Here is a 21,528-nt window from a genome sequence, read left to right as displayed (position 1 = left end):
GACTAGATTGACTCATGAACAATTAGATCCACATAAATATGCAAACATATCTGAAGCTATATGTGCCTTAGGGTAAAGAGAATTCAGGTTCCTACAAATGGGGAAGGGATGATGTTCATACTCCAGAAATTCAGATCAGCATGATATCTCTGGGCATTCATATGAAGGAGACAGTAGGGTGTAGGGGAATATGCATTGGGCTAGGAGACAGGAGATCAGGTCCTAGTTCAAGTTCTGACTCAAGACAAACCAGCTCTGTGACACTGGGAAGAAAGTTATACCATCATTCACTCTGGGTGTTAATTTTTTTCATACGTAAAATAAAGCACCAGACTAGGTAGATTCGAAATCTGGATAAACTTTAGAATCTCTTGAACACTTCTGGAGTTTCACAATAGAAATAGAAATTAGGGCTTCAATGCAGACATACTTAATGAGCATCCTCAGGAATAAAGCCCTAGAATCTGAATATATGGTTTGATGTAGCCACCCTACTCTAGGTTTAAGGACCAGCATCAGGAGGCCTTTTGATTTGTTAAACTATTATGTCCTTCAAGTTTCATCAGTATTTCCCAGGCAAGGTAAATTATGAAACAGGAACACACACTGCTATCCACTAGAATAATGCTTCAGAAGTGGCTAGTGCTGAAGGGAGCAACAGAGAGCCAGAAAGGCTGAACTTGTTGCTCTGGACTAGTTTATCAGTTGCTTGGATGTTCAGGGGTTCTTGTACAGCAAGTAACAGCAACAATCCCTCCTATATGATTTTTCTGTCCCAATATACTGTAATTACAATCATTTTCAGGGCTACTCCTAAAAATAGACATTACTTTTATATAGCCGTGATATATACTTTTATATAGTTGTGATCTGACCAGGTCTGTTTTCACCTTAAAGATACTTGTCACATCCCTCTCATAAAGATTGTATCCTTGGCTCTTGGTGTCTTATTGGCATATGAAAGTGCCATGAGAGGAACCACCTATAGTTGCAGTTCATAAGAGCCAGGTGAGCACAAGGCCTTTCAGGATCTGCGAATTGGTTGATCTCATTTCTTTCTCCTCCTCTTCCCACCCCAAGAATCCTTTTCATGGTAAAAAACATTATGATTTCTTTTGGAGTAATTATTTCTTTGGTTCTTGGGTAATTGCCCCAATTTAATTTTTGGCTTCCTTTCTTCACACATTCCTCTATCTATTCGTTTTGTCCACTGATTTGGTCATCACTCCCACAAAAAGCAGAGTGTGCTTTGGCCAATGGGGTACTAATACACGTGATGCAAGCAAAGGCTTCAAATGCGCTTGCGCTCTTATACTTTGCCTTGGGAAAAGCCTCTCCCGTGCAGCCGCCACCCTGCTGCCTGGGACCCAGAATGAACTGTGTATGGAGTATATCTTTGCCATCTGTCCCACATCTTTAAGCAGAACCCAGCTTACAACAGCTGATCACCAGCCTATCTGCAGGTAGGAAATACATTAGTATGATTTAAAGCCATTGAGTTTTGAAGTGGTTTGTTACATTCCAATAACTGATTGATTCAGTTTGTCAGTCAAGGTTTTCGGCCTTCCCCTCACCAACAGGGAACATGTGACCCAATCTAGGCCAATTAGATCTTTTTCCCAGAATTACAAAAGGCTAATGAAGAATGGGAACTGCCTCATCCCAGCAATCAGCCACTCCCTAAAAGCTTCATGTATTAGTTCCTGATACATGGATCGCTGAGGCTCTCCCCATACCTATTCCTTCCTTGTTTGTTCACCAAATGTCTCTCATGCTTTGTCGGTTCTTCATATTTTCTAATGAAGGTTTCTTATATCACTTCCTTATGTTCTCACGTATGTTTATATCCCAATCAATTGTTTTCTATTTAAGTTAGAGCCTTTTCTACTGTGTGCAACCATCAACTCTTAACTGTTACTGAGGGCCTCAAAGGGAAACAAAGGGTGTCAAAAGGAAAAGGGTGTTAATCACACAAATGGGGCAAAAGATAAGCTGGATCTTCCTGTACATTATAATTGTATTTATGAATGGGCCAGACACAGAGAGTGTGCACTGATAATTCAGAGATTTCTATGTGTCATCATGGATATTATAACATTTTAGAATGCCAAATATGTGCCATCAAAAATGTATAGAAACATAGGCTCTGGCAGATGTTGAAAAATCTTCTTCATCAGAACTGTAAGTCTTTGCTTATTTTTTTAAAATAATATTTATTATTATTATTTCACTAGTGTTGGGGGAACAGGCGGTGTTTGGTTGCATGAATAAGTTCTTTAGTGGTGATTTCTGAGATTTTGGTGTACCCATCACCCGAGCAGTGTACATTGTACCTAATGTATAGTCCTTTTTCCTCTCACCTCCCTCCCACCCTTCTCCCCGAGTCCCCAAAGCCCACTATATCATTCTTATGCCTTTTTGTCCTCATAGCTTAGCTCCCACTTATAAGTGAGAAAATACAATGTTTGGTTTTTCCATTCCTGAGTTACTTCACTTAGAATAATGGTCCCCAACTTCATCCAGATTGCCGTGAATGCCTTTAGTTTGTTCCTTTTTAGGGCTGAGTGGTATTCCATGGTGTGTGTGTGTGTGTGTGTGTGTGTGTGTGTGTGTGTGTACATATACACATATATATTCTTATACATATTCTTTATTCACTTATTGGTCGATGGGCACTTAGGCTGGCTCCTTGTTTTTGTAATTGTTGACTGTGCTGCCATAAACATGTGTATGCAAGTATCTTTTTCACATAATGACCTTTATTCCTCTGGGTAGATAACCAGTAGCAGGATTGCTGGATCAAATGGTTGTTCTACTTTTAGTTATTTAAGGAATCTCCATACTGTTTCCCATAGTGGTTGTACTAGTTTTACATTCCCACCAGCAGTGTAGAAGTGTTCTCTTTTCACCATACCCATGTCAACATCCATTATTTTTTAATTTTTTAATCATGGCCATTCTTGCAAGAGTAAGGTGGCATCTCATTGTGGTTTTAATTTGCATTTCCTTGAAAATTAGTGATGTTGAGCACTTTTTCATATGTTTGTTGGCCATTTGTATATCTTCTTTTAATAACTGTCTATTCATATCCTTTGCCCACTCTTTGATGGGATGTTTTTTTTCTTCCTGAGTTCCTTGTAGATTCTGGATATCAGTCTTTTGTCAGGTGTATAGATTGAGACTATATTCTCCTACTCTGTGGGTTGTCTGTTTACTCTTCTGATTATTTCTTTTGCTGTGCAGAAGCTTTTTAATTTAACTAGGTCCCATCTCTTTATCTTTGTTTTTGTTGCTCTTGGTTTTGGATTCTTGGTCATGAACTTTTGCCTAAGTCAATGTCTAGAAGAGTTTTCTGATGTTATCTTCTAGAATTTTGTGGTTTCAGGTCTTAGATTTAAGTCTTTGATCCATCTTGAGTTGACTTTCATATAAAGTGAGGAATGAGGATCCAGTTTCATTCTTCTACATGTGGCTTGCCAATTACCCCAGCACTATTTGTTAAATAGGGTGTGTTTTCCTCACTTTATGCTTTTGTTTGCTGTGTCGAAAGTCAGTTGGCTGTTAGTATTTGGTCTTATTTCCGGGTTCTCTATTCTGCTCCATTGATCTATGTGCCTATAATTATGCCAGTACCATGCTGTTTTGGTAACCAAAGTCTTGTGGTATAGTTTGAAGTTGGGTAATGTGATGCCTACAGATTTGTTCTTTGTGTTTAGTCTTACTTTGGCTATGGGGGGGTCTTTGTTGGTTCCATATGAATTTTAGGACTTTTTTTCTAGTTCTATAAAGAATGATGATGGTATTTTAATGAGAATTGCATTGAATTTGTAGATGGCTTTTGGCAGTATGGTCATTTTCACAACATTGATTCTACCCATCCATGAGCATGCAATGTGTGTCCATTTCTTTGTGTCATCTATGATTTCTTTCATCAATGTTTTGTAATTGTTCTTGTACGGATCTTTCACCTCCTTGGTTAGGTATATTTCTAAGTATTTTAGTTTTTTGCAACTGTTGTAAAATGGACTGAGTTCTTGATTTGATTCTCAGGTTGGTCGTTGTTGGTGTATAGCAGAGCTACTAATTTGCGTACATTAATTTTGTCTCCTGAAACTTTACTGAATTCATTTATCAGATCTTGGAGCTTTTTGAATGAGTCTTTAGGGTTTCCTACATATATGATCATATAATTGGCAAACAGTGACAGTTTGACTTTCTCTTTACTGATTTGGATGCCCTCTATTTCTTTCTCTTGTCTGATATCTCTGGCTAGGACTTTCAGTACTACGTTGAATAGAAGTGGTGAAAGTAGGCATCCTTCTCTTGTTCCAGTTCTCAGGTGGAATGCCTGCAAGTTTTCTCCATTCAATAAAATGTTGGCTGTGGATTTGTAATAGATGCCTTTTATTACCAAGAGCTATGTCCCTTCTATGCCAATTTTGCTGAGGATTTTAATCCTAAAGCGATGGTGGATTTTGTCAAATGCTTTTTCTGTATCTATTGAGATGATCATATGATTTTTGTCTTTATTTCTGTTTATGTGGTGTTTCACATTTATTAACTTGTTTTCGTTAAACCAGCCCTGCATCCCTGGTATGAAACCCACTTGATCATGGTGGATTATCTTTTTTATATGCTGTTGGATTCAGTTAGCTAGTATCTTTGTTGAGGATTTTTACATCTATGTTCATCAGGGATGTTGGTTTGTAATTTTCTCTTTCTGTTATGCCATTTCCTGATTTTGGAATTAGAGTGATACTGGCTTCATATAAAGATTTAGGGAGGATTCTCTTTTATCTATCTTTGGCAATAGTTTCAGTAATATTGGTACCAATCCTTCTTTGAATGCCTCACAGAATTCAGCTGTGAATCCATCTCATCTTGAAACTTTTTTGTTGGCAATTTGTTTATTATTGTTTCAATTTCGCTATTTGTTATTGGTCTGTCAGAGTTTATATTTCCTCTTGATTTAATCTAGGAGGGTTGTATATTTCCAGGAATGTATCCATCTCCTCTAGATTTTCTAGTTTGTGCATGTAAAAGTGTTCATAGTAGACTTGAATGATCTTTTGTATTTCTGTGATATTGGTTATAATATCTTCCATTTCACTTCTAATTGCACTTATTTGGATCTTCTCTCTTCTTTTCTTGGTTTATCTTGCTAATGGTCTATCAATTTTGGTTATCTTTTCAAAGAACCACTTTTTGTTTCATTTATCTTTTGTATTTTTTGTTTATTTCATTAGTTCTGCTCTCTTCTTTTTTTTCTTTTTTCTTCCACTGAGTTTGGGTTTGGTTTGCTCTTGTTTCTCCAGTTCCTTGAGGTGTGACCATGGATTGTCTATTTGTGTTTTTTCAGATTTTTCGACGTAAGCATTTAATACTACGAACTTTCCTCTTAGCACTGCTTTTGCTGTGTCCCAGAGGCTTTGATAAATTGTGTCACTATTATTGATCAGTTAAAAGAATTTTTTAATTTCCGTCTTGATTTCACTGTTGACCCAAAGATCATTCAGGAGCAGATTATTTATGTTTCATGTATTTGTATAATTTTGAGAGTTCCTTTTTGAATTAATTTCCAGTTTTGTTCATCTGTGATCCTAGAAGACACTTGATATAATTTTGATTTTCTTATGTTTATTGAGACTTGTTTTGTAACCTATCATATAGTTGGAGAATGTTTCATATGCTGATGAAAAGAATGTTTATTTTGCAGTTGTTGTTGCTATTTATAGTGTTCTGTAAATATTTGCTAAGTCCATTTGTTTTAGGTTACAGTGTAAGTCCATTGTTTCTTTGTTGACTTTCTGTCTCGATGACCTGTCTCGTGCTGTCAGTGGAGTATTGAAGCCCCACATTATTATTGTGTTGCCATCTATCTCATTTCTTAGGTCTAGCAGTAATTGTTTTATAAATTTCAGAGCTCCAGTGTTAGGTGCACATTTATTTAAGATTGTTGGACTAATATTTTTATCATTATATAATGTCCCTCTTGGTCTTTTTTAACTGTTGTTAAAGTATGTTCTGTCTGATATAAGAATAGCTAATAATCCTGCTCTCTTTTGTTATTTGCATAGAATAATGTTTTCCACCCCTTAACCTTAAATTTATGTGAATCCTTATGTGTTGGGTGAGTCTCCTGAAGACAGCAGATATTTAGTTGGTGGATTCTTATCCATTCTGCCACTCTGTATCTTTTAAGTGGAGCATTTAGGCCATTTACATTCAACATTAATATTGAGATGTGAGGTACTATTCCATTCATCATGCTAGTTGTTGCCTGAATACCTTGTTGGTTTTTTTCTTTGTGTTAAGGTTTTATAGACCCTGTGAAATTTATCTTTAAGGAGGTTCTATTTTGGTGCATTTTGAGGTTTTGTTTCAAGATTTAGAATTCCTTTTAGCATTTCTTGTAGTGTTGGCTTGGTAGTGGCAAATTCTCTCAGCATTTATTTGTCTGAAAAAGACTTTATCTCTCCTTCATTTATGAAGCTTAATTCTTTTGGATACAACATTATTTTGTTTGTTTTGTTGTTAATTATTTTGTTTGAAGAGGCTAAAGATAGGACCCCAATCTTTTCTGGCTTGTAGAGTTTCTACTGAGAAATTTGCTGTTAATCTGATAGGTTTTCCTTTTAGAGTACCTGAAACTCTTGCCTCATAGTACTTAAGATTCTTTCCTTTGTTTTGACTTTAGATAACCTGATGACTATATTCCTGGGTAATTAGTTTTTGGCACAAATTTCCCAGGTTTTCTTTGAGCTTCTTGTATTTGGATGTCTAGATCTCTAGCAAGGCCAGGGAAGTTTCCCTCAATGATTCCGTCAAATATGTTTTCCAAACTTACAGATTTTCCTTCTGCCTCAGGAACACCATTTATTCTTAGGTTTGTCCATTTAACATCATCTCAGATTTCTTGGAGGCTTTATTCTTTTTTTATTTTTTGTATTTTTATTTTTTGACAGAGTCTTACTCTGTCATCCAGGCTTTAGTGCAATCGTGTGATCTTGGCTCATTGCAACATCTGCCTCCCAGGTTCAAGCAATTCTCATGCCTCGGCCACCTGAGTAGCTGGGATCCCAGGCTTGTGCCACCACATCCAGCTAAGTTTTGGATTTTTAGTAGACAGTTTCACCATGTTGCTCAGGCTGGTCTTGAACTCCTAAGCTCAAGCGATCTGTCTGCCTTGGCCTCCCAGAATGCTGGGATTACAGGCATGAGCCACCACATCTGGCTTTTTAAAAATATTATTTTTATTTTTGTTTGTCTTTATCTAATTTGGTTAATTCAAAAGTCTCGTCTCCAAGCTCTAAAGTTCTTTTTTCTACTTGTTTGATTCTATTGTTGAAACTTTCCAGTGCATTTTCTATTTCTTTAAGTGTGTCTTTCATTTTCAGAAGTTTTTTTTTTTGGATCTCTATTTCTCTGGAGCATTTTCCATCCATATCGTGTATTGTTTTTAAAATTTCTTTAAGTTCCTTTTCACCTTTCCCTGGTATCTCCTTGAGTAGCTTAATAATCAACATTCTGTATTTTTTTATCTGGCAATTTGGAGATTTCTTCTTGGTTCAGATCCATTGTTGCAGAGCTAGTGTGGTCTTTTGGTGGTGGTACAGAAATTTGTTTTGTTATATACCAATGTTACTCTTCGGATTCCTTCTCATTTATGTAGACTATTTCAGTAGAAAAATCTGGAACTCAAGGGCTGCTGTTCAGACTCTTTGGTCCCACGGGCTGGTCTCTCGATGTAGTATACTCCCACTTCCCCTACAGATGGGGCTTCCTGCAAGCCTGACTACAGTGATTGTTGTTGCTCTTCTGGGTCTAGCCACTCAGCAGGGCTACCAGGCTCTGGGATGGTGCTGAGGAATGTCTGCAAAGAGTTCTGTGATGTGATCCATCTTCAGTTCTCCCAGCCATGGATACCAGCACCTGCTCTGGTGGAGGTGGCAGGAGAGTGAAGTAGACTCTGAGAGTCCTTGTTTGTATATATGTTTAATGTGTTGACTTGGATGCTGATTCTGCTAGCAGTCAAGTTGTCATGTGGACAGATTCAGGGCCACTAGTTAGTCAGGATGTTGCAGACAGTGGAATTATCTGTTGTTTTCTCCTTCCTTGGAGCAGGGTTGTTCTGTCATGAATTGCTGTAATGTCCTGAGTTGGTGGTTAGCCTCCAGTTAGGAGGTAGTGCTTTCAAGAGAGCACCAGAGTTTTTGCGTGTCTCATGGAATTTGTAGTGGCTTGAGGTTTCTTTCAAAGGATCTGTGAAGTATTTTGGTTTCCCTGGTCTGCTCCTGTGGTGCTTCCTAAAACAAAATTCCATGGTTTGAGTCTCCACATGATGTTTTGTCCTGTCCAAGCGGGAGCTGCAGGTCAGCCCCGTCCCTATCCGCTATCTTCCCGGAACTGCCCTACAACTTGCTTCCGTGAATCTTGAGAAAATCTTGGCCTAACTCAAAACATGAAGGGTGTTTGTCACCTACATTTTCCTAGTCCCTTTCTTACGTTAAACATACACTTGTCTTGAAAAGAGATAGAGAGTCTGAATCTGTTTTCTTGTAAATTTTATTAATAAGCAGATCTATTTAGGTAAAATATTCTGAATTTTTATATAGAATGTCAGAAATCAAAAAATTCAGTGTCCTGCTTAGAAGCAACTATTATTTTTTTAAATGATTTTTCTACAGTAACTCCTAAACTCAATAGGTGAACAAGACATGTTCTAGCTTGACAGTCCCATTGGCTGTTGAGATAAGCAAGGTCTTGAATGTCACCTGAAATTATACTCTACGTTTGTTAATATTAGGAAACCATTGTTTCCTCAATTTATATTTTTCCCTTTTTGCAACAGCCTCATGTTAAAGAAGTAACATAAGTTTAATTATTCTAAGTGAAATAAGCCAGTCACAGAAGGACAAATACTGTATGATTCCATGTATATATATGAGGTTGGTAAAACAGTCAAACTCATAGAAACAGAGGGTGGAATGTTGGTTGCCAGGGAATGAGGTGGAAGGAGAAACAGGGAGTTGCTGTTCAACGGTAAAGTTTTAGTTGTGCAAGATGACTAAGTTCTAGAGATCTGCTGTACATTGTGGCCTTAGTAAACCACACAGTATTATACCCTAAATAGTTTGCTGAGGTTAGATCTCATGTTACATGTTCTTACCATAAATCAATCAATCACAGATTGGGGCAGAAGGTGATTTGGATCTTCCTGTACATTTTAACTTTACTTATGAATGGGGCAGACACTGAGATTGAGCATTGATAATTCAGAGATGTATTTGTGTCATCATGGATTACATAACTTTTTAGAATGTCAAATACGTACACATCAAAAATGTGCAGGAACATAAGCCCTGACAGATGTTGAACACTCTTTTTCATCAGAATCATGAATCTTTGTTTCCATGAATTTTGAAAAAAAGATTGCCTAAGATCTTCGAAATGAATACATACAACATAAAACAAATCCATCACCATTAAAAAGTGACTCAAAGGAAATAAAATTCTAGAAGTGAAAAAATAAAAGCAGCCGCTAGACCCCACGCCACACCCATAAACTGTTGCATAACTGTTACCACCTCCAGTGATATATTGCCAAATCAAAGACCAAGGTATTCCCAGGATGATATGCTAAATTCCTTACCCAGGCATCCCTGTAGATCCTGTGCATTACAAAAGAGAGGAAAATTGGTTTCTCTCCAAGGACAAAGAGTTGGTAGAAAAGAAAAAATTTTAACGCATGTGTCTGCTGGCAGAGCTCTAGGCAGAGGTAGTATCCTTGGGAATTCCTGCCCTTCCAAAAGATTCTCTGGGGTTGTGTTGACAGCTTATCTTCAGAACACAAAGAGAGTGTTGGGAAAATACTAAGACCATCAATAAGCAGCTATCATTTTATTGAGAAAATGGAAAATGTGGTAACAAAATGGAGTAATTTTGTTCAGAAGCCCTAAAGTTTGCTTTGACTCCATACAGTATAAAAAATATGCAAATTAAATTCTCAAGCAATCACTAGGACAGTTCTTTTTGCTTTCTGTGCACCAATTGTGAATTTCAGATATAGTAAGTACCAGTAAGTCCCACAGTTTGGATCAGAATTATTTGATGAATATTCTTATTACCTTGTGAAGCTTGCTAAGAGATAATTTCTATTTCAGTTACAAACAAGTGTGCAGGAATGGATGGATGCTACAGTAATACCACAATCATGGATATTCAAGCTACCTCACTGAACTAATCTTTATTAAGCCTAATATCTGTTATGTGACATATCCTGTGCTAAACAATGGGTGCCCATAGATAAATAAAATATTATCCCTTCTTTATGGGACTTATTCCCTAATGAGGAGGAATTCCAGAGTTTAAACTTAATAAATGGGTTGTTTTCAATTCTATAATGGAGATATAGAGGTTTCTGACTCATATACCCAACTGCTTTCTTGGAAGTATAATACAATGGTTATGAGCATAGTCTTGAGATTCGTACTGACTTGGACTTGCATCTAAACTCTACCTCTTACAAACTGTTATGTAGTTTCTATGAGCTTCTGTTTCACTGACTTTAAAATGAGGACAAAATCATAGCTATTTCACAGGCTGTTATGAGAAGTAATTGAGATCATACACATAAAAAACCTTGCACAGAGTAAATCTCCAATAAATATTAGCTTGGATTATTAGTATATTCCAGGCTAACACTTGGGTGGGCAGAGATGAATAATTTACTGTCACTGCCATTAAGGATCTTGCAAGACAGTGTAAGAGACATCCCCCTCTGTAAATAGTTCCATTCACAGAGATTCCACTGTTCTCTCCCTTAAGAAAACATGAATATTTCCGCTTTGCCACATCATGATCTTTGATCTAGATTGGAAATATTCATTTTCGTTTTACAGGACTCTTACAAAACATATAAGTCATATAACTAATAAATTATGTCTTATATTAATAAAAGTATAAAGATAAAACACATATAGAACCTTATATAAAATGACCCTAAAATTAGCTGAGAGGAGAGGAATAATAGGAATTCATAAATTTTCCCTTTGGTTATAAGGTTTCAATTATTTCTGTGTTTACTTTAGTAGTGAGATGTAGCATGCATACTATAAAGTATGCAAGTCTTTTATGTACAGTTCAGTAAGTTTTACTTATGTGCATACCTATTGACCACTCCCAGATCAAACACCCTTTCTCATGTACCCTTCCAATAATTACTTCCTCACCAAATGTAACCACCCTTTTGATTTCTATATATATATGTTTTGCCTGTTTCAGAACTTTACGTATGTAGAATCAAATATTATGTACACATTTACCTCTGTTCTATCATTCAACATTAAGTGATACTCATTCAGGTTGCATGTTGTAGTGCTCTGTTTTTTTCATTAGGTTTGATTCTTTTGGTAGTTTTCTATGGGCATGTTAATTTTATCTACCAATAATGGCATCTGTAGTTTTTTCTACATTTCTGATCCTTGTTTCTTTTGTTCATTTTCTTATCTTATTGCACTGGATAGAACATTACGTATAATATCAAATAGAAGAGTCAAAAGCAAGACATTCTTATGTCATTCTCAGTTGCAGAAAGAAAGTTTTAGTTATTTATTTTAACATTTATTGCCATTAAATATTATTTTGGTAGAGATTTTTGGTAGGTATTCTGGCACATTAAGAATACTAGGTATTTTATTCTGAAGGATTGTTATCCTAAGCAAATGCTTTTTAAAAATCTGTTGTGATGGTCGTATTAGACTTTCCTCCCCTTTTTTAGTAAACAAATAACATTTATTTCTTCTTCTATCATTACACCAATTTTGTATAACTGGAATAAAGCCTACCTGGACACAATGTATTACTCTTTTTTTGTACTCCTGGGTAGAATTTACTAATTTTTTTTATTTTAAAATTTTGCATCTATTTTAATGAGAGATTTGGCCATTACCACCAAGAAATTTTAATAATGTTCCCTGGTGTTAAGGTCATGCTGACCTTATAAAATGAACCGCAGCAGTTCTTAGAGGGAAATTTATAGGTCAAAATGCATGTATGCATATATTACAAAAGGATAAAGCCTGAAAATCAAAGATTAAATGACCATATAAAGGAACTAGTAAACAGCAATTTAAAGTCATAGAAGTAATAAAATATTTAAGAGATGCAATCTATGAAATAGAAAACAAAATGAAGTAGAAAATAAAGAAGGCCAAAGTTTATTCTTCAAAATAATAAAATTGATAAACCTCTATAAAGATTTGACAGGCACAAAATTGAAAAAAGCCACAAATTAATATGCAAATAAAAGAGAATATTCCTACAAAGTATACTTTAAAAAATAATAGGAATATATAATTTTAAATATTACATCAATAATTTTAAAATTTAGAAGAAATGGACAAATTCCTTTTAAAAGTTAACTATCAAAATTGATGAAATAATCTAATTTTTCTTATATTGTTGATGAATTGAATATAAGTCTGAAATTTTCTTGCACAGAGTGTTTCATGCCTAGATAAATCCTCTGGTCAATTTTTGCAAACATATAAGAAAGAAATCACACTATTGAAAAGTCAACCATAACTTCAGTGTTGCTCCTTTAAAAGTAATGTATCTTTTTTCTTATAGATGCTTTTAGGATTTGCTCTTTATTTTGAGCTTTCAAGAGTTTTACTAAGATGTATCTAGGTGTGATGTTCTTTGATTTGCCCTGATTTTGATTCATAGATATGCTTGAATCAGTAGACTTCCAACAATTTTAGATAATTCTAGGCTATGATCTCTTCAGAGAATCTTGTCTCCCTTTCTATCTCACTTCTTTTTCTGGACTCCAGTAACACATAAGTTTAATCTTTACACTGTGTACCTTATGTCTTATGGTTTTAAAGCATCTCTCTTCATCTTTCTTGTCTCTCTTTTTCTCTGTCCCTTTCTTTCTCTCCTTCAATCTAAATATTTTCTAACCTATCTTCTTATATATGAATCCTTTTGTGTGAGTCTAATCTGCTGTTAAATACATTAATTATAAAGATTCCTATTTTGTTATTTTTATAGTTTCTTAATTTGCTGTGCAATTATCCACCTTTCCTATTTTCCTTGAACACAATAATCATAGTTATTTTACTGTTCATATCATTGTCCCAACAGCTGCATGACTTACAGATCTGCTTCTATTTTCTCCTGATTTTTGTAGATTGGGTTATTTTTCCTGGCATCCTGGCAGTCTTTGAATGAATGATAAATAATGTGTATGAAAATCCTAGTGGCCCTAGGTAATGTTATCTACCCTAGAGAGAATTTCATTTTTATTTGTCAGACATTAGAATACAAGTATTTCTCCTTGATCCAGTAAAGACTAGTCTATTTCCAGTTTTCTAGCACTCCTAGGGAGTAAGCTTTCAGTGTTTGCCACTAAAATCCAAGAGTGTTTATTAAGGCCTTTAGCAAATCCCAAAGCTGTGATAATCTCTGCTTAGCTTTTTAATAGTTGCTTTATACTTATTTTCTTAGAATCTTGCTCTGCTTAATTACTGATTAGTGGTCACAAAATGTCTTGAGGGAAATTTCCTACAGAATGTAGGTCTCACTTTTCTATGATTCCCTTTTCTCTAAATCTTGGTTCCTCATGTTCTGGCTGTTTAGGTTGGTCTCCAGTGCCTTCAAAAACAGCATTGGTTTTAGTGTTTGTTTGGTTTTTATTTTGATTGTTTTTGTAGATGGTTTTGCGCTGTAGCCAACTTTCAAAATTCTCTTATAGAACAGTGGGTCTGACACCAGCTACTCCATCACAACTGGAAGCAGGCTGGTCTTTAAATATGTTTTCATATTACCTTATCTAGACAAACCATGAGAAAATCGGGGCAGCTGTAACAAGGACTGTTTTCCAGATGAAGAAATAGAAACTCAGAAGCATTAATGATTCCCCCAGATGGTCAGTAAGCTGCAGCGCCAAGTCAGTCCTAAAATCCTTGTCATCAGTTCTTCATCATTGGCACTTTCTACCTTACTAGTGTTTACCAAAATTCTGTCACTGATAGACCACTTAATGGTCTTTTGGAGTAGCTGTGATGACTAATTTTTGTGAAAAATTATTGTAATCTAAATAGCAAGTATAAAGCATGATACAAAATATAATTTTCATTAATATTATCATCTCTTACCAAGGATTGGGATGGTTTTGTTTGGCATCCTCCACAGAAATAAAAATCACTCTTTTAGCTCAAACTATAAGCTCTGTGTCTTTTCTTTGCTTAGTATTTGTATCAACTATGCTACACTCTACCTTTGCAATACTATTCAACAGTGAGAATGCTAGCATGCATTAGGAGACTTCATCGGAGAATGAGAGATATTTCTATTGTACATGAAACCAAAACTTGTGGACAGAATACACTGAATATAACATTCAGCTCTCTTTCACCAATGATGTCAGTGAGAAAACTGTAAACAAATAACAAAGGTTTCAAAGTTTCAAACTGGAAGATGCAGTAAATGAAGTATTACCACTACTCTTTAGTTATACAAACAAATAGAAAATATTTGCTCATGTTTCATTGATTATGTGAATGTAATCTTGAAATCAAGTCAAGAAAATATTAATTGATTTATCTGATGAATTAAGCAAATATACTGTTAGTTATATGACTTGAATGAATGATTTCAAGTAATAGAAAAGGTCTTTACTGGAATTATCAATATTATGAAGACATTTTAATTTTATTTATTATTTCAAGTATTCATGTACACAATTTCCATCTTGAAATGCAAATTAAAACTATAGTGATGTCCTTCTACAAATCCATGAGATTGAGTAAATTTAAAAGTCTGACAATACCAAGTGTTGATGAAGATATGAAGCAAGAAGCTGTTATGCAGGGTTGGTATGAGTGAAAATTGGCTTATGATTACTGTATTAATTTACATTCCAAACAACAGTATATGAGGTACCTTTTCTCCACATTCTCACCAACACTTATCTTTAAACCACTTTAGAAAAGTGTTCTTACCCATACAATATTCTATGACCAAAAAATAACAATTCCATTGCTGGGTATATAACTAGAAAAATGTGTATACATGTATTCAACATACCTGTGAGAAAATAATATTCTATGGCCAAACAATAACAATTCCATTTCTGGGTATATACCTAGAAAAATGTATTCATATACCTAGATCATGTAAAAGAAAGTTCACGGCAGCAATTTTTGCAATAGCTGAAAATAATTCTAACATTCATCAAGATATCAGAATGTTAAGATGGATAAATAAATTGTGGTTATTAAGATGGTGAAATTTTATGCTACAGGAAAAGTGAACTCACTAGAGCTAGGTACAATAAACCTAATTTAATCTTATAAATATATTATTCATTGAAAGACTTTTTAAAATTATGAATTTATATAAAGTTTAAAACCAGTTAATATTAGCCATTTTATTTAGGGCCACATATAAAAGCAATCAAAGTACAAAGAATCTCAAGAATGAAAGTAACGTGCATATCAAGATAATGTCTTAATCTAAGAGGGATAAAGAGAATGTGATTGAAAAGGTATACCCTGGGGCAAGGGGTTGCTTCTATAGTGTAGACAACAGTCTATTTCCTTATTTAGGTAGTAGTGTAAAAGGATATTTACTTTCTGATTATTCATTACACTGTACATTTATGGCCTATGCACCTTTCTCTTCATGTGTTATATTTTACCATTTAAAAGTTCTAAAAGTTTCTTTTGGAAAACAGCATATTCCACTTTGGAAAAGAAGAATCTCATTTTCAGGGGAGTAGGCTAAAAGGACAAGTACTGCCATCTGATTTTATCCACAAATTTCTGTACTGCATTTCCTTCAACACCAAATCAAGATTAGTAGGCAGACTCATGTGTGGAGACTCATGTGTGGAAACTCACATTACGAACTTTTGCTCCAGGAACTAACACAGGAGTATACCAGGAAAGCCAAAAGAATCCACAGACCCTTTGAAGGAAGGGCATTGCTCTCATAGACTCCAAGAAACTTGAAAAACTGAGAGCGCTCAAAGTGTAAACGTGTGAAAGAGGGATGATCCATCCCCAAACACACACCCTCAGTGGGGAACCTGAAGGTCCAAATCACAGGAGAAAGATCCAACCTTAACCGGAGCTGAGACAAATTTAGAGAGCCGAGTGAATACAAGGGTAGAAGAAGCAGCGGGAAGAGCCCTGTGAGTTCTCTTGGGCTCCAGGGAAGTCATTTCTGACTTTGTCTCACAGAGGTCCTTGAGGAGGGCTGCCAGAGGAACTGGGAAAAGACCCACAGATAGAAAGAAACGTCCAAATGAACTTTGTAACAGTTTCAACCAAATGCAAAGATTCCTGCACAGAACTTGTAGGAGGGGGTGAATTGGGTGTGCTGACATGGCACAGAAGCTGGGGCAGGTGGGGAGGTATGAAACCTGAAAGCTCTGCTTGCTTTATCAGCCATGAGGTTGGTAGTCTGAGGCAAGTTCTCATTCCTGTGCACCACTGCCTGGAAATGAACTCAGTGCTGTTGGTGGGTGCACAGTTGGAGTGGGACTGGCCTTTTGGGCTGAATGGGACCTAGTGAGGCCTGTAACTGCTGGGTTGCCCCTACTTCCCTGGCAGCCTTCATGACATAGCAGAGGCGGCCATAATTCCCCTGGGAACATTACTCCATTGGCCTGGGAACCACGCCTCCATTCCTCAAAGGAGCCATAGCAAACCTCATCTAAGGAGAGTTTAGACAAACCTAACCCTGCCCCGACTTCATGATCTTTCTATGCTTGCCCTGGTAGCCGGAAGCCAAAAGACATAATCTCTTGGGAGCTCTAGGGCCCTGCCCACTGCCTGATCCTTCCTATACTACTGCAGCTGATGCTCTCTTAAAAGCCCCACCTCAGCCAGGCCCTGTGGCTCATGCCTATAATCCCAGCACTTGGGAGGCCAAGGCAGGCAGATTGCCTGAGGTTGGGAGTTCAAGACCAGCCTGGGCAGCATGGTGAAACCCCATCTCTACTAAAAATACAAAAATTAGCCGGGCGTGGTGGCAGGCACCTGTAATCCCAGCTACTTGGGAAGCTGAGGCAGGAGAATCACTTGAACCTGGGAGACAGAGGTTGCAGTGAGCTGAGATCTCACCATTGCACTCTAGCCTGGACAAGAGAGTGAGACTCTGTCTCAAAAAATAAATAAATAAAGGCCCCACCTCCCGGCAGGAGGCCAACCAGCACAAAACTAGTACAGTAAGCAAAACTACAAACTAAGTACCCTCACAGAGTCCATTTAACTCCCTTGCCACCTCCACTGGAGGAGTTACTGGTATCCATGGCTGAGAGACATGAAGATTGTTCACATCACAGGACTCTGTGCAGACATCCACCAGTACCAGCCTGGAGCTCAGCAACTCTGCTGGGTGGATAGATCCAGAAAAGAAATAACAATTACTACAGTTCAGCTCTCAGGAAGCCACATCCCTAGGGAAAGGGGGAGAACACTACATCAAGGGAGCATCCTGTGGGACAAAAGAATCTGAACAGTGGATCTTGAATCCCAGATCTTCCCTCTGACATAGTTTACCCAAATTAAAAGGAAGCAGAAAAAATGATTCTGGTAATATGACAAGTCAAGGTTCTTGAACACCCCTAAAAGATCACACTAGCTCACCAGCAATGGATCTAAATCAAGAAGAAATCCCTGAATTACCAAAGTATTCAGAAGGTCAATTATTAAGCTAATCAATGAGGCATCAGAGAAAGGTGAAGTCCAATTTAATAAAATCAGAAAAAGATGCAATATACAAAGGGAAAATCTTCAGTGAAATAGATAGCATAAATAAAAAACAATCACAACTTCTGGAAATCAAGGACACACTTAGAGAAATGCAAAAGGCACCGAAACATCTCAGCAATAGAATCGAACAAGCAGAAGAAAGAACCTCAGGGCTCGAAGACAAGGTTTTTTAATCCATCAAAAATAAAGAAAAAAGAATTTTTTAAAAAAGTCTCCAAGAAGTTTGGGACTATATTAAGTGTTCAAACCTAAGAATAATTGGTGTTCTGGAGGAATAAGAGAAATCTAAAAGTCTGGAAAACATATTTGAGGAAATAATTAAGGAAAACTTCCCCAGCCTTGCTAGAGATCTGGACATCCAAACACAAGCAGCTCAACAAACACCTGGGAAATTCATTGCAAAAAGAATATCATTGCCTAGGCACATACTCATCAGGTTATCTAAAGTCAAGACAAAGGAAAGAATCTTAAGAGCTATGAGGCAAAAGCATCAGGTAACCTATAAAGGAAAGCCTATCAGATTAACAGCAGATTTCTCAGCAGAAATTGTACAAGCTAGAAGGGATTGAGGCTCTATCTTCAGCCTCCTTAAACAAAACACTTAGCCAAGAATTTTGCATCCAGTAAAACTAAGCTTCATAAGTGAAGGAAAGATACAGCCTTTTTCAGAAAATAAACGCTGAGAGAATTTGCTACTACCAAGCCAGCATTACAAGAACTGCTAAAAGGAGCTCTAAATCTTGAAACGAATCCTCAAATACACCAAAATAGAAACTCCTTAAAGCATACATCTCACCTATAAAACAAAAACACAAAAATTAAAAAATCAAGGCATTCAGGCAACACACAGCACAATGAATAGAACAGTACTTCACATCTCAATACTAATGTTGAATATAAGTGGTCCAAATGCTCCACTTATAAGACACAGAATGGCAGGATGGATAAGAATCCACCAACCAAGTATCTGCTGCCTCACCTAACAAATAAGGACTCACATAAACTTAGGGTACAGGGATGGAAGAAGATATTATATGCAAATGGACACCAAAAGCAAGCAGGAGTAGCTATTCTTATATCAGACAAAACAAATTTTAAAGCAGCAGCAGATAAAAATGACAAACAGGGACATTCTATAATGATAAAAGGACTTGTCCAATGGGAATGTATCACAGTCCTAAATATATATGCACCTAACACTGGAGCTCTCAATTTTATAAAACAATTATTACTAGACCTAAGAAATGAGATAGATAGCAACACAATAATAGTGGGGACTTCAATACCCCACTGACAGCACTAGACAGGTAATCAAGACAGAAAGTCAACAAAGAAACAATGGATTTAAACTATATCCTAGAACAAATGGACTTAACAGATTTTTACAGAACATTTTACCCAACAACTACAGAATACACATTCTATTCATCAGCACATAAAACATACTCCAAGATAGACCAGACAGACCATATGATAGGCCATAAAACAAGTCTCAAAATTTAAGAAAATTGAAATTATATCGAGTACTCTTTTAGACCACCATGGAATAAAACTGGAAATCAACTACAGAAGGAATCCTCAAAACCATACAAATACATGGAAATTAAATAACCTGCTCCTGAATGATTGTTGGGTCAACATTGAAATCAAGATGGAAATTAAAAAATTCTTTGAACTTAATGACGATAGTGACACAGTCTATCAAAACCTCTTGGATACAGCAAAGGTGGTGCTAAGAGGAAAGTTCACAGCATTAAATGCCTACATCAAAAAGTCTGAAAGAGTACAAATAGACAATCTAAGCTCACACCTCAAGGAACTAGAGAAACAAAAACAAATGAAACCCAAACCCAGGAGAAAAAAAAAGAAATAACAAAGATCAAAGCAGAGCGAAATGAAATTGAAACAGAAAAAAAAATTAAAATTATAAATGAAATAATAAGTTGGTTCTTTGAAAAGATAAATAAAATTGATAGACCATTAGTGAGATTAACCATGAAAAGAAGAGAGAAAATCCAAATAAGTTCGATTAGAAATGAAAAGGGAGATATTATAACTGATATCGTAGCAATACAAAAGATCATTCAAGGCTACTATGAACACCTTTACACACATAAACTAGAAAACGTAGAGGAGATGGATAAATTCCTGGAAACATAAAATCCTCCTACAATAAACCAGGAAGAAATAGAAACTCTGAACAGACCAAGCAATGATACTGAAGCAGTATTTTAAAAATTGCCAACAAAAAGGTCCAAAACACTTCCAAAAGAAATCATAAAAAACACAAACAAATGGAAACACATCTCATGTTCATGGATGGGTAGAATCAATATTGTGCAAATGACCATACTGCCAAAAGCAATCTACAAATTCAATGCAATTCCCATCAAAATACCATCATTATTCTTCACAGAATTAGAAAAAAACAATCCCAAAATTCATATGGAACCAAAATGAGCCCATATAGCCAAAGCAAGACTAAGCAGAAAGAACAAATCTGGAGGCATCAACTATACTGTAAGGCCAAGTTATACTATACGGTCATCGTCACCAAAACAGCATGGTACCGGTATAACAATTAGCACATAGACAGATGGAACAGAATAAATAACCCAGAAATAAAGCCAAATACTTACAATCAACTGATTTTTTGACATAGGAAACAAAAATATAAAGTGGGGAAAGGAAACCCTGTTCAATAAATGGTGCTGGGATAACTGGCAAGCCACATGTAGAAGAATAAAACTGGATCCTCATCTCTCACCTTATACAAAAATCAACTCAAGCTGAATCAAGAACTTAAATCTAAGACCTAAAACCATAAAAATTCTAGAAGATAACATCAGAAAACCCTTCTAGACATTGGCTTAGACAAAGACTTCATGACTAAAGACCAAAAGAAAATGCAACAAAACAAAGATATATACATGAGACTTAAGTAAACTAAAAAGATTCTGCACAGCAAAAGAAACAGCAGAGTAAACAGATGTCTGACAGAGTGGGAGAAAATATTCACACTCTACACATTTGACAAAGGACTAATATCCAGAATCTACAAAGAACTCAAATAAATAAGCAAGAAAAATACAAACAATCCCATCAAAGAGTGGGCTAAAGACATAAATAGACAATTTTCAAAAGAAGATATACAAATGACCAACAAACATATGAAAAAATGCTCAACATCACTAATGATAAGGGAAATGCAAATCAAAACCACGATGCAATACCACCTCACTCTTGCAAGAATGGTCATACTTAAAAAGTTAAAAGATAATAGATGTTGGCATGGATGTGGTAAAAATGGAACATTTTATCACTGCTGGTGGGAATGGAAACCAGTACAACTACTACGGAAAACAGTGTGGAGATTCCTTAAAGAACTAAAAGTAGAACTATCATTTGGTCCAGCAATCCCACTACTGGGTATCTATGCAGAGGATAATGAGTCATTATTAAAAGAAGTAACAAAGATCAGAGCAGAACTAAACAAAATTGAAATAGAAAACAAAATACAAAAGATACATGAAACAAAAAGCTGGTTCTTGGAAAAGATAAATAAAATTGATAGACCATTAGCAAGATTAACCATGAAAAGAAGAAAGAAGACCCAAATAAGCTTAATTAGAAATGAAACGGGAGATATTGTAACCGACACCACAGAAATACAAAAGATACTCACACATGCATGTTTATAGCAGTACCATTCACAATTGCAAAAATAATGGAAACAGCCCAA

This window comes from Rhinopithecus bieti, unplaced genomic scaffold, assembly GCF_001698545.2.
Source record: "Rhinopithecus bieti isolate Rb0 unplaced genomic scaffold, ASM169854v2 scaffold_5948, whole genome shotgun sequence".
NCBI lineage: Eukaryota > Metazoa > Chordata > Mammalia > Primates > Cercopithecidae > Rhinopithecus > Rhinopithecus bieti.
This window is presented reverse-complemented; position numbering follows the sequence as displayed.